Source organism: Leptinotarsa decemlineata, unplaced genomic scaffold (assembly GCF_025532065.1).
Source record: "Leptinotarsa decemlineata unplaced genomic scaffold, Ldec_3_MD MMD2_tig00001019_RagTag_RagTag, whole genome shotgun sequence".
Lineage (NCBI taxonomy): Eukaryota > Metazoa > Arthropoda > Insecta > Coleoptera > Chrysomelidae > Leptinotarsa > Leptinotarsa decemlineata.
The window spans coordinates 4,665,982-4,684,217 of NW_027412557.1; the positions used below are offsets into that span (position 1 = coordinate 4,665,982).

Here is an 18,236-nt window from a genome sequence, read left to right on the forward strand (position 1 = left end):
ATATTCTGGTGGCCTCCACCAAACTTCCATCCAATTCAATGCATTTATCATATCGCTTACGAATATTTTTTAAAGTATTCCTCAATTGTTGTGGAGTAATTGCATCGCAAGCTTGCTGAATTCTGGTGCACAGTTCCATTCGATTCCTTGGTCGTGATTTGTAAACCTTTTGTGTAACATAACCCCAAAGGAAAAAATCGAGTGAAGTAAGGTCAGGCGATCTTGGTGGCCATCCAATTAATGTACTCCCCCTTCCTATCCAACGATTAGGGTAATTTTGATTCAGCCAACTCTTCACAATTCCCGCATTATGTATGGAACAACCATCTAACTGAAAATATAAATTTCTTGTTTCTGCAAGGGGAAGTTCATCTATTGCGTCCGAAAATTCATTCCTTAAAAATTGTAGGAAAATTGCGCCATTCATGTTGCCGTCGAAAAAGAATGGTCCAATTATCCTTTCATTCAGTATTCCACACCAAACGTTCACTTTTTCTGAATACTGCCTTTTACAGTTTATCACCCAGTTAGGATTTTCAGTGGCCCAATAGCGAATATTTTGTGATGAAATCACTCCATTTGTTGTGAAACTAGCTTCATCACTAAATAAAATTTTCTTTAAAAATTGCCTGTCATTAAGATACTCGCCCTGGGCCCATAAGCAGAATTCCAATCGATTTTCTTGATCACCTAGTGCCAGAGTATGTAAAAACTTTGGTTTAAATGGCCTCAATTTATTTTTCTTCAGACATCGCCTAACATTCTCCCTAGGTAAGTTTAAATCTAAGCTGGCATCCCTCAAACTACTATTTGGATTATTTCTGAAGTAATCTAATATAGTCTGGTTATTTTCGTTCCTTCTTCGTATATTGTTCTTTAAAATATATGTGGTTACTGCTCCAGTCCGATTGAAAACTTGGTTTATTTTATGTACCGTGCTGTTACTTATGGCTGGACGATTTGGGTGTCTTTCATTGAATATTCTAGTTACTTCTCTTTCACTCTGGTAATCATCACCGGAAAGACGTATAATTTCGATTTTTTCTTGAATTGACAATTGAGCCATTATCTGTTTTTATTTTGAAACATAAATTATTCAGTTCACTAATGGTGCGTAACAAAATGACAATTTAACAAAATGACAATTCATGCGCAATGAGAAACTGTAAGTCACAGCTAACTTGTTTATTTCATTAATGCATTCTGAATAACAGGCAGTTAAAATTGCAAATCTCATTTTTTGCTATTCAACAAAAGGAAGAAATCACAGCTGATGTTACCTACTGGAATGATAATAATCATTATCCATTGCATATTTTTTTCGTTATAATTTCTATTGGGAGTACATTAGACTTGTCTTATATTGTTGAAATTGTTTTCATGAAGATCAACCAGGAGTTCTCTCCTGATCGTACTTGTTTATGTATCCACTCCACTTCGAGAAATACCTATAGACTATTTTTACCATCATGATTTTCAGATGTTATAATTGTACGACATTGCAATAATCACCCCAATAATTTTTTCAATAATCAACAGTGGTGTAATAAGAACGTTGTTAAAATTTCATTTTACAACATATTTTTCAAATTTCATTCCCTTATAACTTTGTTATTACTGAACAGATTTCGATGAAATTGTGACCAGTGATATTTCAAGACATCCTGAATCCAGTGGTGTATTCAGAATTTTCATAAAATTCCTGAACATGAATTGGTGGGTTGATTAAACGGCATATTTTTCAAATTTCATTCCTTTATAACTTTTTTATTGATTGACGCATTTCAACGTAATTTACATGTTACCCATTTGAAAATGTCACAAATCCAGTGGTGTAGTCAGAGTTCTTCTAAAAAAATCGCTAGTAATTTTTTTAGATTTTTGACCTTGAAAAATAAGATTAGTTGGCCCTGGAAATTGAGATTTATTCATGATATTTGGTGTCCTAATAGACTTTTTGAATATCTACCTAACAAAAAAAAAACATTCCAATCGGTTGAAAAATGTAAGTTTTATAAGGGTGCTTCCATCTTAAATGGGTCACACTGTATATATATATATATAAATATAAATATATATATATATATATATATATATATATATATATATATATATATTTATATATATATATATATATATATATATATATATATATATATATATATTATATATATATATATATATATATATATATATATATATATATATATATATATATATATATATATATATATATATATATATTTCTCTAATTTTCATTCGGTACTTTGATGAGCTGTCGCGAATGATAGTAAGCGTTGTTAAGAACTATTACACTATTCTCATCCAAATTTGGAATCAATGCGTTTTCAAAGCATTCCTCAAGAATATTAGCTTCCATGTTCTTATGATAATCAACATTGCACTCCTCAAGTTTTTTCCACATAATTTCAAAGAATTCGGAACCCATCCTTTACTCCCTCCGCAATGCACAATGATTAGTCGCGATCCTTTGTTTGTAATCATGTTAGGCGTATACATTCTCGAACCATCAGTCCACCCTTTGGTAACTGTGTCGTGAGTGTCATATCAAGTTTCGTCCAAATAGAAAATTTGCCGTTGTTCTTGTCTATATTCAGTTATTTGTTTTGAGTATTTGTTACGCAATTCCACTATTCTTCTACTTTCCATAACTGCTTGACGTTTGTTCATTATTTAAAATCTAAATCCTAGTTTCTTTATCCAATTTTCAAGAGTTTTGTCCAGAATGTATTCAGCTTCTTCCTTATGATTTGAGTTGTAGGAATCTCATTGCTTTTGTAACAGTCATATATTGTTTTTTAAAAAGTTTTGGTAATCCCATATCACATCGCGTCTTCATAAGATTTGTTTTTGACTATTTTACGTACAGTTGAGAAAGGAATTTCGGTCAAATCTGTTATTGCTTGTGATAGTTTGTTTCCCTCGAAACCAAACTTGAGATGTAGACTCTCCGTGTCTCAATATTCAAATGCATCCGAATCTTATTCACTAGCATCTCTGTTTCGCATTGTTCACCATTGCTATTGGAATCACTACACAGGAAAAAGTCTGCGTTGTTAACACACTCTTTATTTCTATTAGTACTTGTCCAAGGACGTCACATTTCAAACAGATAACAAAAATTATAAGTAATGATTATAACTGCACCAATATCGAATTTCAAAACTCAAATCGCGATCAGTTCCTGAACTGAACATTGACAACACGAAGTGTATAAACATTCTCGCATTATATTCGTAACCGTAACATGACTTAAAATTTAATTTTATGACTGTTCAGCCAATCATAAAACTCGGTTAGTAAAAATTATCCAATACAAACCGCCAATTCTTCAGTCCACGTGGACTAGATGGCAGCGACATAATTTCTTTGTATTGGTTTTTTGGCTTTTGAGCTCGCCGATACGTTTATAGTCACAATACCGGTTACTTCGACTATACCTACCTGCTGGCTTCAGCATTGACATTTGAAATGTCAATTCGGCACATCTTTGAAAACTAATAACTGCTAAGCTTTTCGGTTAGTGCAAATTCCGAATACCAATGACGTTTTTTCGTCAAGAAAAGTTGAGGCAACACAAAGGAATATGCCTTGTCTCGTCAAGTGAAACGGTATTCTTATCAAGAAGATACAGGAATGTTCTCTTGGGTATTCGTGTTACGAAGAGACAGGAATTTTATCTCAGCTAGCCAAAAATGACTGCGTCTCTTTGAAGAATAATTCGAACCTCCAATCCTCTCAGTTTTTTTCTAAAATGTTGATGCAGTCTCTTTTGTTTTCATTTGACCTCCCTGTATAGTTCAATGTAGGTTAACTCAAATATACTTCAGTCGATCGCTGCATGCACTGTTTATCAAAACAAATAAAGAATGAAATCATGAAAATGATGACAGTGATTGAAAAGAGCAGAAAAATTATAAAAAACTACATAACGTTAGAGTGAAAGTAATACTCATGAAAATATCATGAAGAGAAGACGTTCGATGAATTAGTCAACGTGAACGACGTGAATTGTATTTAGAAAGCGAAAACGGCAATTAACTGAAGATTTCATGAAAATTGTTGGGCAAAAAGTTTCATTTGAACCTCTAAAGGTAATAACAGAAAATATGTCCATATCTACCGTTAATTTCACTTCAATTATAGAAGAACGCTGTCTTCCTCGTTTCTATGTTTAGGCATACATTGAATCACGCCTCCTGAAATGATATGGAATTCGGATTTATCGTGATCGATGACAGACTAATACTTTAATTCTGCAAAAAAATTCTGAAACAAATGCACAACCTGTGTATTTTTTCATTTGAATGAAATGGACCGAAATTTGCAAAATAAAAACTACTTCAGTACCTTGATCTAGATTATCGCTATCATTCAATATCGATTAAAAAAACTAAATGAAGAAACTGAAAAAAAAAATGTAGAATGTAGGAGTGTGATGGAATTGACCGATTCTAGATGAAAATCCACGATGTACTGTATTGTGAAATTTTCTCTCAAACAGTTCAAAAAACCGAAACACATGTTTCACCATACAATAACTTCTATAGGTGTGTTGAATATAAATCTAAATTCGAAATAGTGCTTCTTAGATATACTCATGATTTGAATGAACTACAATTACTGTCACCAACTACTTGATAACTCTTGATACTTACACATGCTCAATTGCTGATGGTATATTACAAGTGGAGAGTCAGTCGTATGCGCCATGGTGTTTGTTTCTGGGGATGGTCAACCACGTCTCAGGAAGTTTTCATTGCACAAAAAAAATTACCAGGTGCATCATGAATGTGCCTAGAACCGAGAGCTGTAAAAGATTTTTCAGCAAATATGAAATCTTAACACTTCCATCGTTATATATTTTCGAATTATGCCTCTATATTTACAAGAATAGAGATAGTTTAGTGAAAAATTCTTATATACATCAAGTAAATACTCTTTCTCAAAATCACTTTGTAAAAATAGAGTACATTTCTGCTCTCCTGCTAATAATGGCCTACGTGCATTTAATAAATTACCAAATGAATTAAAGAACTGTTCGTTATTGACTTTCAAAAAGCAACTCAAAAAAATTACTTGTTAGAAGATTTTTTTATTCAACAGATGAATTCTTTTCAGAAGATATCTCATAGGAATAGTGTCATTAATGTTTCTATTATATTTTGCATTTTTTTATGTTTTTATATATTTTTAACGGCAAGTCTTTGTATTCCATTGCTCTGAATGTGATATTGTTAGATCTACCTTGTATGTTTCCTTTTTACTAGACTTGATTGACTATTCCAATTCAACATTTTGTCTCTTGGAAAATAAATTATTATTATTGTTTTTTTTTGCGCTGGTCAGGCCCTATCCCCCGAAGCCCCGATACATTCGAGAGGGCGCGCCAGCATTATCAACCAATGACTACTCCCCACACCGTGGGGTAAGCGATCATTGGGTCCGAGAATCATGTGCCCTGAGCAAGCGCAGTGAACCAAGAATGACAGCCTTCTGCATCTGTGCGGCTAAAATTTCTGCCTTAGTGCGGCAAGCCGGTATGATTTTGATATTCGAGAGTAGAGAGGACATCATTCCACCAAGGACTCCAATAATCAGAACAACCATCTTGACAGAATGATCTGGATAGAGTCTGCGGAGTTCGAAGAGAAAATCTCGATATTTTATTATTATTTTTTTTTTCACCGTAGTGTGCGCTGGTCAGGCCCTATCCCCCAAAGCCCCGATACATTCGGGAGGGCGCGCCAGCATAATCAACCAATGACCACTCCCCACACCGTGGGGTAAGTGATCATTGGGTCCGAGAATCATGTGCCCTGAGCAAACGCAGTGAGCCAAGAATGACAGCCTTCTGCATCTGTGCGGCTAAGATTTCTGCCTTAGTGCGGCAAGCCGGTATGATTTTAAGATTCGAGAGTAGAGAAGGACTCCAATAATCAGAACGACCATCTTGACAGAGTGATCTGGATAGAGTCTGCGGAGTTCGAAGAGAAAATCGCGATATTTTATCCGTTTTTCCTCCTCTTTTCTGACGATATTCGTCTCGCCAGGAGCTGAAAACTCCACGACAAATATCGTTTTGGTCTGGTGGTCGAGAAGGACTACATCAGGCTTATTAGCTTGTATGAGCCTGAGGGTGGGGAACGAATAGTTCCAATAAATTCGGCACTTCTCATTCCCCACAACGGATTCAATATCCCCCGGAGCGTAGGGCAACACCGATGTCTCGTCAATACCGTAAGAGTGCCGTAGATGGTAATATAGCACTCTTAGGGCCGCGTTATGTCGATGTATATAGGCCGAGACCGCATATGCTGGACATGCTGATAGCAAGTGCATTAGGGTCTCGGGCGCCTCGCGGCAGGCCCTGCACCTTGTGTCAGGAACCTCTATACCCATCACGCGACTGCGGTAGACTAAGGTGTTGAAGACACCATCCTGGCAAGCCATGATGAACCCCTCAGTTTCCGACTTCAGCCCACTCGACCTGAGAAAAGCGAACGTCAGGCGCTTTGATAAGCCAAGGTCTTCAATGTTATTGAAGAAGACCCCATGCATCGGCTTATCCCTGTGTCTCCGCAGAAGTAAGGTGATCTCTGCGGCTTTTATCTGAGCTTTTTGCTGAACGGGTTCCAGCTCGGTGACAGAGTTGTAGTCACCTCGTTCAGAGTCGAATACTATACCGAGTTCATCAGCTGCTCGAGCAGCTGTCCTAAGGAAAAATGCTCCAATTCCTGCTCTCTCATGGTCACGGACCATGCAGAGAAGGGGATCCGAACTCCTGACGACTTTACAGGCTGTATCCAGTACCATTCTGTCATGTAGACACTCCAAACTCAAAAGTCTACGACCTCCCTGTTGTCGGGGAAAGTACAACCGTGGAACGGACGATTTGGGATGCAAACTCCTATAGAGATGCATCATTTTTCGGGTCCTTACGTCGAGTTGATACAGCTCCTCCCGAGTCCACTTCACTACTCCAAACGAGTAGAGTAAGATTGGAACGGCAAACATATTTGTTGCAGCTACTTTGTTCTTCCCCGACAGTTCCGATGACCGGATCTGTCGAAGTTTGTGCTGAGACTTGCCGCGGAGAGAGTTTTTCACTGCAGTTACCTCTTGTGAGTGGCGTTGTTCCACCCCGAGGTAAGTATACGTCTCTCCGGCATCCAGATGATGTAGGATGCTTCCATCTACGAGCTGCACATCCTTTCCGTAGTCCACGCATCGTCCTCTTTTGAGATGAACCATTGCACATTTGTCTATCCCGAATTTCATACCGATAGCATGCGTGTACTCTTCCACCACCCTCAAGGACTGATGGAGATCATTCTCTCCAGAGGCATAAAGTTTAAGATCATCCATATAAAACAGATGGGTGACCTTGTGCCTCCGGTTTCCGGGGGTGCCACAATTATACCCTCGAGTCTTTCTGAGCGCAACGGATAATGGCAATAGTGAGATGCAGAATAGAAGGGGGCTGAGGGAATCAACCTGAAATACACCCCTTCTGAAAGTGACCCACCCTGTTTGAACTCTTGCTTGACCAGATGTTATGGTGAAGCGAGTTCGCCAAAGTGGTGTCAGTTGTTCAATGCATCTCACTATGTTGTCGGGTACCGCAAGGCATCTGAGCAAATGCAAGATGAGCTCATGCGGAATTGTATCAAATGCCTTACGGTAATCGATCCAGGCCATAGGGAGGTTACGCTTATATTGTATCGAGTCCTGCGTTACACATCTATCGATGAGCAGGTTCTCTTTACATCCAGCGACTCCTCTCTTCGACCCTCTCTGCTCATATATCCGTTCGAACACTCGGTCAACTGCGGTGAGTATTCGTGTATATAAGATGCTTGTAAACAACTTATAACACGAATTCAAGCATGTTATCGGTCTGTAATTCTTAGGAATCGACAAATCTCCGCTTTTGGGGATAAGAACGGTCCGCCCCTCGACAAACCAATCCGGAATCGGCTGCTCTCCATCGAGCCATGAGTTGAAAACTCTGGCCAGATGGTGGTGGGTACTTGGTAGTTTTTTCCACCAATAAGTGTTCAGCCCATCTGGGCCTGGAGCAGCAAAGTTCTTGGAACCAACGAGGGCCCTTCGAACGTCATCCGGGGTTATCGGGTTGCGCAGTTCATTTGGCTCAGGCTGTTGAAGCTCTCTGTTGAAAGCTTCGAACTGCGCTAGGGCTGGAGTGTCTAAGTTGAGTGGCTGCGGGTGTTCATAGATATCCTTCCAGAAGGATTCCACCTGATCAGCGTTCGGCGGATTATCCACAACACGTGGAGGCTCTTGGAATAAGCGAGAAGTATCGCGGAACCTAAGGTTTTCCGCGATACTTCTCGCTCGCCTCACTAGTGACTTCTTAGCAGCCACTAGCATTCGTATCCTATCAAGGCAGTGCTGTTTGGTGGCAGCAGCACGCCTTGGCTCAAAGTGTGATGGATACGTCGTAGATTGGCGGCTATTCGCCGCACTGCGGGCGTGAAAGGCCTGTTGGCTGCCCTGTAATCCATCACACATTGGATACGAGACGCGTGTTGTCTCGCCGACGTGATTTTAGCCTCCATCTTGTGTATACGCCGTTCAATCTTCCGAACCGCAAGGCCGGGATTTCGTCCTTCCGATTCGGAAAGCGGTTGGACGACGTTATATACGGCGGTGTTGATTTGCCAGATGTCAGCCTCTTCTGTTAGAACACTATGAACCTCCGCATCCAAACGAGCCAGTTCTTGTGGCTTCAGGGGCTTAATCCTGTGGAACGCCCTGCGTGTTCTGATTGTCGTCTCCATTGGTGGTATGGTGCTAGTCTCCTCTCCAGCCGTGCCAACGGGTGGTAGAACTGCCACTTCTACCACTTCGTTAGCAGGCTGGAAAGGAGCTATATAGCCCTGCCGCCGAAGATAGGATACGTAATCCCTAAGGTTTTGGGCGGAAAAGGCGGCATGCTCCGGATGTGTTTCACACCACAGAGCATGTAATCTCGCCATGTACCCTCTTCGCGCGGGCTCACTACTCTCGTAGCAATGCATAAGGCTATCTCTTAGTTCATGCGTCCACTCAAAACGTCCGTTTTCATTGCCAGGGTTGTCATCAGTAGGCAAATCATCGTTTTGGGCCCCACCACCTTGCCTCTGACCCCTCCGAGCGGGTCGATTGTGGGAGCCCCTTCCTTGATTATTGGGAACCAAGTGTTGGGTCCACCGGGTGGTTAGCCCTGTGGACCCACGGCCGGTACCGGAGGGAGAATAGAGTTCTCCTTCCCGGGTGCGCCTGGGCTGCCGGTCCGGTTTTGCACCAGTTGCTCGGGTAAGTGGTGTCGCAACTCACCAAAGGCCAAGGATGTTAGTGGCCATCCCTGCTTATTTATTATTATTATTATTATTATTATTTTATTTTTTTTCACCGTAGTGTGCACTGGTCAGGCCCTATCCCCCGAAGCCCCGATACATTCGGGAGGGCGCGCCAGCATAATCAACCAATGACCACCAACCAATTATTATTATTTTTTTTTTCACCCTAGTGTGCCCTGGTCAGGCCCTATCCCCCGAAGCCCCGATACATTCTATGTGCTAGTAGAAACGAGCGATATTATTTGTTGGTTCACCAAAGTATGTCGAACTTCTATGTCACTTACCCTCGTTTCTTGAAGTCAGATAGACCTGGTTCACAGAGAGTGAAGTCAATAATATCTACCTCGCAACCATTGTTAACAGTGGTTTGTTTATTGATGGCCACTCGCATTATACAACAAATAAGTGTCGAAGCTATTTTCCGGGTTTATTGTCAGTGATCCGCAGGATTTATGGCTGAACTTTTGTATATGACTACATTTAATATTTCAAAGGCAATAGTGCTCTAGTTATCCCCACAGCTGACACTATACAGTTTTGTTTTGGGTTTCCGATTTGAATTAATTCATGGTAGGCGTTCCTATTAGTTATGTGCAATCAAGACAGATAAGCAAACTTTGTTACTGTCAATTCCCCCTCTTCCTTTCCGTTGAAATTGTTCCTGTGTTTCTGAATTACCATCACCTTCCTTAGAATTTTTGGATAACAGCTTGTTTTCTACCTAGCACTTGTGTCTCTTCAAACGCGATACAGGGGTACCTTCTTTGACGACAGTTCCTCTTGTAACGAGTCTTCCAACATGGATTTCCGAATTTTGACGATTGATAACGACCATCTTGTTGAAGCTACATATGCCAAATTATGTGTCATTTATTCAGTCTGTTTTGCCAAATCGCCATGGCATTCGACAACACGTGCAAATGATAAAATTGTTTTATCAAAAACGCAGGCAACGTACCGCGCGCTTCGCCCATAAATTTGAGTCCACTAGTTCAGTAAACGATCGATTAACACCCGTAAGTCGACGAAACGCAAGATCTGGCAAAAATATTACCGCTGTCTGTGAGAGTGTGCAGGCAACAAGTTCAAAAACATGAAAAATAGAGATAATGGTCCTAAAAATATGAGCGATAGCTCATTCGATTCGGAATCACCTCTAGAAAAATGTTTTTGAAAGATTTTGGTGCTGGTAAAAAATTGCAATTGTTATTAACAAAATGAAATTTTAAAAAAATGGTATTTAGTTGTTCGTTAATCACTCAAAAAATATTAATATTTAAGCAATTTTGAAAAAAGCTCGTTAAAGAGGAGGAAATTTCCGATAAAAATGTTCCGACTCCCGAAACTCTATCTCCATTATTTATAATTTTAATTTGACGTTGAAAATGGGGTTCCGCGCGGCATTTTTTTTATAACATAAAATGTCATTTTAAAAATTTGAAAAAAATCTAGTATCTTCTTAACACTTGAATGAATCGAGACCCGTAGAAAAAAAAGTTTTATCACCATTTTTCAAAAAGTTATTCAAAAGTTAATTAACAAATTTTTTTCCAATCTCCGTTGGCATAAATAATGAGATAAAAGGTATAAATAATTGGCCTATGAATTTTAAACTTCGTGGAGCCCTTTTTATATATATACTTCATACGATCCTGCGATGAGAGTTCATAAAAATATTCTAATTTGTTAATTATAATTTTTTTTTACTATTGCAAAATGAAATATCTGAAAATTATTGATAAAAATTTATTTTTCAATTGATATTTAGCTATGTCTGTTTTCACATTAAACAATGGTAGTTATTAACATAGGATTTGCATTTTTTACGTAATTTATCTATTAAATTGTTTGAAACAAATAGAGAAATTCAATATTTTTGATAACATTTTTTTTTGCTATTTTGTTGTAGAGAGATAATTATGATTAAAAAAAAGTATCTCAATTTTAAATTTTAATTGTTTAAAATCTATTTTTTTATATTTCGATGGTTTAAATAATTAGTCAAGAAATAATTTTGCTTTTAAAAATCATAATTTACAATTCTGAATAGTTTGGCAAAAAATGTTTATTCATTATTTAATTGTTTATTAGTTTTACAATATGTTATTAACAAATATTGACCAACGTTATATTTTTTCCTGAAGCAGAAAAATATTATAAAAACAGCTATATATAAAAAAGTACCATAAATTTTTTTTCATTTATTATAATACTTTCTAATATCTATTATAATAAATAAAAATAATGTTATGACACTTCTTCATATATAGCTGTTTTAATAATTTTTTTCTGCTTCAGATATAACGTTGGTCAATATATCTTCATAACAAATTGTTAAACTAATAAATCAAATAATAAATAAAAATTTTTTTTTGCCAAACTATTCAAAAGTGTGAATTATGATTTTCAAAAGCAAAATTATATCTCAACTAATTATTTAAACAATCGAAATATAAAAAAATCGATTTTAAATTATAAATTAAAATTAGGAATTTTTTTTTAATCTTCATTATCTCTAGACAACAAAATAGCATACATTTTTTTTTCAAAAATATTGAATTTCTCTATTTGTTTAAAACAATTTGATAAACAAATTACGTAAAAAATTCATATCCTATGTTAATAACTGCCATTGTTTAATGTGAAAACAGACATAGCTAAATATCGATTGGAAAAAAATTTTACAGATGCTTCGGCCTCTCTCAACTGAAGTATTAATAATCGTGGCTGCTGATTGGAGTTTTTGTTCAGATACATGTCAGAAAGCAAAAGTTTCCTGTACACTCTCTCTTGAAGACAAGCATAGGTGACAATTAAGTGGTGACAAACCTGGTGGGCGTGGAGGCTGCGTTCCAAATCAGTTCCGTGGATTGGTCATTTGATGTTCTAACACAGAACCAAGCGCCTACGCAATTATACCTCAATTGATGGTCAGTATTTAAACCAACATTTTCCTCAGCACTAGATTGGAGGAATACGCAGCCTTGAATGCTTTCTACGGTTTCCAGGTTTATCGTCCTTTGATGTATTTTTGAGTGTATATAAAAAGTAAAATATATAGAACTTAACTAGCATCTGCAGAAAATATTTGTCAAAGAAGTTTCGACGATTGCCGTCTAATCATTTCGGAATGAAGACACAATCCTAATTAATCTATGGACGCAAGTGGCCATCAGTTTAAAAATTGAATAAATTGGGTGGTATATAAGTATCTAAGTATTTCATTATTTCTTTTAATGATTATTTGATGTAAAATTTGTCAAAAATCCACATTTAATTGTACAATTTATATAATCTTTAACACGAAAGTGTTTATTACCGAAATAATAAAATTATTAATAGTGATAGAAGATGGCATTCCGATACAAATAAAAACGTTGTTCATGATCAAGACTGGTTCATCCTAGAGAAAGTAGACGAAGAACATTCATTTGAATTTTTACGGTACAATAAACAAACATTCATTGACTTGCGTTTGGTCGTCAAACCATACCTAAAAACATAGTGAAAGTGGCGAAACAAAGTGAAGAAAACGAGTAATTCCTCAATGAAAATCTCTTATTCTTTGTACTTAGACAACAAAGGTTGAACAGTCATTAATTAATATTTAGAAATTCTGTATTAAACCTTCAATACTCAACGTCCACTCTATCCTAAATGCGTCTAATGGAAATATTATCAATTGTAACATTACTTATTAGTTCTAAGGAGACCTGCAATATCTTTAAATACCTGATAGTTTCTAATCAATACTGCTGAATTGTGTCATAAAAAAATTAACTCTTATTATCAGCTTCTCTTCTGTTTTTATCAGAATATTTGAAATTACTAAATATATTTTTTAATATTTGAATGTATTTTTTTGCTGATTGTTCAAAGCTTTCTTGTTTAGAATGAAAATTGAAGTTTCCTCGTGAAAAACAAATAGTTTTTATATCAACTATCGGAAGAAATGTCGAATACCGATAAATTATAATGAATGCACAAGGTGTTTGTTACAACGAACTATAAGGATATTCTTCAATGTCAGTTATAATTCTGTCTATTATGTATTTGGACTTGTAAAATATGTCTATATTGGGAAAGAAAAGGTTTGGCTTTCAACCTCTGCATCTTCATACAAAAAATATGGGAAACTTCCAAAGAAGAAAGAAAGTACTTTTTTTTTTCGTGTAATTCAATGTTTAGGTATATTGAAGTTGTTTCGAGAGGAATTTTTCTTCCAGTTTGTATCTGAAAGTAACATGATCTACACATCTTTGTAAAAATTGTATTTTGAAAACAAGTGCTTTCTTCTGAAAACTAGTATTTTTAGTATACCCCTTCTATAACCCTTTCAATTTAAACAAGATTACTATGGCTGGGATCGAATAAAATAAGCGTCATTACGTACTGTCATTGTGACATGAGGTGATTTAACTCATCCGTGACATTAATTCGTAATGTTATGAATGAGTTTAGTGATCCATCTTTTAATATAATCCAGACTGGTGCTGAAGTGGAAATAAGACAAGTGTCTTATTCCCAAACATCTACGTTCGCCATTAAGTTTGCCCCTCTTTCATATACCATATTGTGTAGCAATCCTGTGAATGATATCAGATTCAATTCCATTACGAATGTTTGGAGTACAAACTGAATAGGGAAAAGTGTTTTTTTGTATAATTCAATGTTAATATAAAAGTAGTTGTTTCGGAAGAATATTTTCTTTAGTAAGATTTAAAAAATGTTTAAAATATGTTTTTTTCGTTAACCAGCTGTCGCACCCCTACGAACGATAACCCTCAGAAGTCGAATCTTGTGCAAGCTAAAGTAAAGTTGCTGAGGTGAACAGTTTTCTAGTTCGAAACAGTGCTCCAAGCTTTTGAGAAATAGCCTTTGCAATCACATATTTTTTGTATAAAGATGGAGAAAAAAAACAGAAACCTTTCTTTTCCAAAAACAAATCTCTCCCAAAGATATTTTCTTCGAATTTTATTTCATCTCGTCTTCAACTTCATATGAATAGTACGAAAATATCCCAAATTTATTTTGATTTATATCCGAAAAGACAACAGCCGGATAGAACATTATTTGGAATTTTGGACAAACTATTGGCTTAGTACGGTACGTTTCAAAAACCAAAAATGAAATTATGAGCTTGTTAAAAATGTACAAGAAGTATTACAACAAGTATATTACTGGAGTTTTTTCCCAACACCAAATCGTTATTTTTAACACCTCGACACGTGTTTCGATCACCAAGTGATCATGTTCAAAGAGGAAAATTAAAACAGTCGACACCAAAGGTTCCAAACAGTGCATCATAAGTATAACAACAATTGTTCGAAATGATGGCCTTACTCTTCAATACATAATCGAGCTCGTCGTCTCAAATCAAAAACAGTACTAACAATATCCTTGAATTAAAAAAAAATCTGAAAATTAAATTGCGTGATAATATTTTCTCTAAGTTCACCCACTGTGTCATATTCTTGCTCTCCATAGATTCTATTCTTTAAAGTGCCCCACAAAAAAGTATCCAAAACTGTAAGGTCAGGTGACCTTGCACGCCACCTCACTGGTCCAGAATTTCCTAACCACCCATTAGGAAATCTTTAGTGTAAATATTCGCTAACTGGTCTCTTATTGTATGGAGGAGACCAGTCATGTTGAAACCAGCAGCAAGAGGAAACGTATCCATATATTTTTCGAATTAGTTTCTTAAAAACTGAAGATAGGTTTCCCCGTTCAAAGTATTTGAGAAGAAATGAGGTCCAAGTATTCGGTCATTATAAATTCTAGTCTACAAATTCAAACGAAACCGAACTTGTGGTCTTACTTCTGTGAAGTGTCGTGGATTATTTTCACTCCAAATGTGCTCATTATTTCTATTAAAACACCACAGTTGGAAAAGTACTTTCGTCGGTCCAAATAACGTTTTTCAAGAAGTTTGTAGGGTCTACCCTATTCGAGAGCTAGCTACAAAATTTCATCCTTCTCTCAGGATCACTTAGATGTAATTTTTGTGAAATATGTATCTTATAACAATTCAAACCACTTTTTTTAATTCCCTCGAAACGCTCATCTGTGAAACATCTATTTCTGCCAAGACTTGAAGGATCTGCATTTATCTAAAAAAATACCAAAAATAATTATACTTCTTCGAATATGGAAATAACAATTATTTTACCTTGGTTAATAAGTTATTTCTAGTATTTTGTTCCATTCTGCTTCCATACTTCATTCTTGGTTTTTGAAACTCACTGTACTCAGCCAAGTGTTTGTCCAAAATTCCGAATAATGTTCTATCCGGCTGTTGTATTTCCAGATATAATTCAAAATAAAATTGGGCTGTTTTCTTACTATTCCTATCAATTTATAATAAAGATTTAACATATCTCGTTTTTCTTCATTTGAGAATGAGGACATTTCGACTGAAGTGTTTGGGCAAACTTATGATGTTTGATGAGTTATGATAAGTAGTGTTTATTAAACAAAATTTTTCGGTGGAGCCATGACCATCTCAGATGAAATTGTTTTTTTAATACCTGTGATTTCAAAAGAGCCAATCATAACAAATTATACATCAATGGAACCAGAATGATAAGCACTATTTTTCTATATAAAAAACAATATGGCGCCCATAATAAAAAAAAAGTTGATGGTGATTGCCAGAAGACAAACGTCAGATAGTAAATCTGAACATGAAAACGTGTAGCTGGAAAAAGTATCAATGAAAATTTGTTTTTGGTTTTGAGCTATGTTGTCAAATAATGCTAGAAAAAGAGAAAAACGAAAATTCCAATTTTAATTTTTTTTCGAATATTTCCGGAAATACTCGGAATGTTCCAAGTTTCATAATCGTATTTTATCAAGCACAAAAAACGCAACTTTGCCCCAATTTAAGCTTCGACCTATCTCTCGTAGTTTAGGAGATCTCAATAGTCAGGGTCGATTCACCCTGTATGTACTGTTGGAACTTTTTGATTTTTTTCACATTAATTTGCTCATGAAATTATCAACTTTTCAATTTTCATTTGAAATTAATTAATTCACTTGTTCTTCATTTGAAATGATTAATACGTGAATTTCTACTGATGAAATACTTCATGATTTGTATTACAAAATGCACGATTGTGGTAATTCATTTATTGGTTTTTTGTGATCGTGCTGAAAAATATCTATGACATAAGCCAAACAGAATTAACTATTGAAAATAACAAAGAAATATGATTATTACCATTTATAATATTTTCATCACTTCACAATAAAATAGAACTATAAACGATTGAATTAATTATTTCAAAACCTGGACACTGCACAGTATTATTTCTCAACGGAAATTATCGTTGCAATAGTCTTTCAACTACTTCCTTACACGGTAATCAAACAGAAATTCAGTCGGTGTTATATCCATCGATGGAAACATTACGAAATAAAACTGCTAATCACTGTGATAAATGTTTATTTTTATACAAAAGAAACTACATAATTTTCTACTGAAAACTCGAAATGAGAATGTTGATAAATGGTTCATTGCAGATAGATGTTAAATGTAACGGAACGTCTTTACCACTGATTACGATTACCTATAGCAGATAATTGTAACAAATTAATTCGTTATTAAATAATCTAATAATCCGTATCCAACACGCAGATGTTTCATTTCAATCTTCAACAATTTCTAAATATTTCAAGATCGCGAGTAGAGCAAACTGATATAAGTACAAAATAATTCCAGTCTTTCTTACAATGAAATCATCGCAATAAGTCGACTCGAATAACTATCTTGGTATAATTATTGTTGGCCCTTCATCATTCAACAAATACGTCATTGAAAATTATGAGTTATCGTTTTTTTTATCGAAATCACTTCATAAATTAAAATATGAGCTCTCTGAGCAAATGAAACTCTGACTAATTAATACCCATATTGAGTACTGCTATTTGGTATCTTACAGTTCAGGGTACCTAAAAAAATTGCAACGGATCCGTTTGCATTAGATTGGTTTGTTGTGGACAGCTTGTTACTCTTCACGTGAAAAGAATGGAAGAGCCGAATATCAAGAACAGAGTTGTAATTATTCACCGGAAGGTTCCACATGAGAGCAAGTCTTTATCAAAAGCCAAAAATATTCAAGAAAATATACTCAATATTTCATGAAGTAAAAATTATATTCAGTTTCAAAAAGCTGAAAAATATTTTCAAGTTTATTTCAAAATACGAAATCAGATTTGAAAATATGAAACATCCAAAAGAATCAAAGAATTAACAGAGTTAAAATTATTTCAGAAAACTCAAAAATTGTTCAGGTCATTTCACAGTAATCAATTTGAGAACAGAAACTTGATTGAAATAAGCCATTTACAAATTACAAAAATTTTATGTGCAACAACTTTTATGTGGGCATTTTGCTGAATGGGCTCCAACTCGGTGACAGAATTGTGATCACCTTGTTCAATTTCGTCAGCCGGTTGGGCAGCTGCCTTGAATGAAAATGCTCCAATTCCTGTGCTCTTTCATGATCGCCGACGACGCAGAGAACGGGATGCGAACTCCTGATGTTTTACAGGCTCTATCCAGTACCATTATGTCTTGTAAATACTCCAAACTCAAAAGTCAACGGCCTCCCTGTTGTCGGGGGAAGTACAACCGTGGAACGGACGAATTGGGATGCAAACTCCTTTGGAGAAGCATTTTTCAGGTCTATACGTCGAGGGGATACAGCTCCTACTGAGCCACTTCACTACGAGTAGAGTATGATCAAAATGTCGAACATGTTCTAGCAGCAACTTTGTTTTTCCCCGACAGTTCCAATGACCAGATCTGTCGGAGTTAGTGGTGTTTCTCATAATCAATTATTACTA

The 18,236-nt window shown here is 35.9% G+C and overlaps 1 protein-coding gene and 1 long non-coding RNA gene across 2 annotated transcripts in view; both read left to right on the plus strand.

Annotated features, from left to right (window-relative positions):
- Positions 1-18,236, plus strand: part of LOC111511867 (uncharacterized) — an 81,584-nt gene that overhangs the window by 42,684 nt on the left and 20,664 nt on the right. The gene's annotated exons all lie outside the window — the stretch shown is intronic.
- On the plus strand, positions 3,357-4,376 carry LOC141482315 (uncharacterized). The gene is made up of 2 exons (XR_012465456.1): positions 3,357-4,115; positions 4,168-4,376. It is a non-coding gene; the product is annotated as an uncharacterized lncRNA (long non-coding RNA).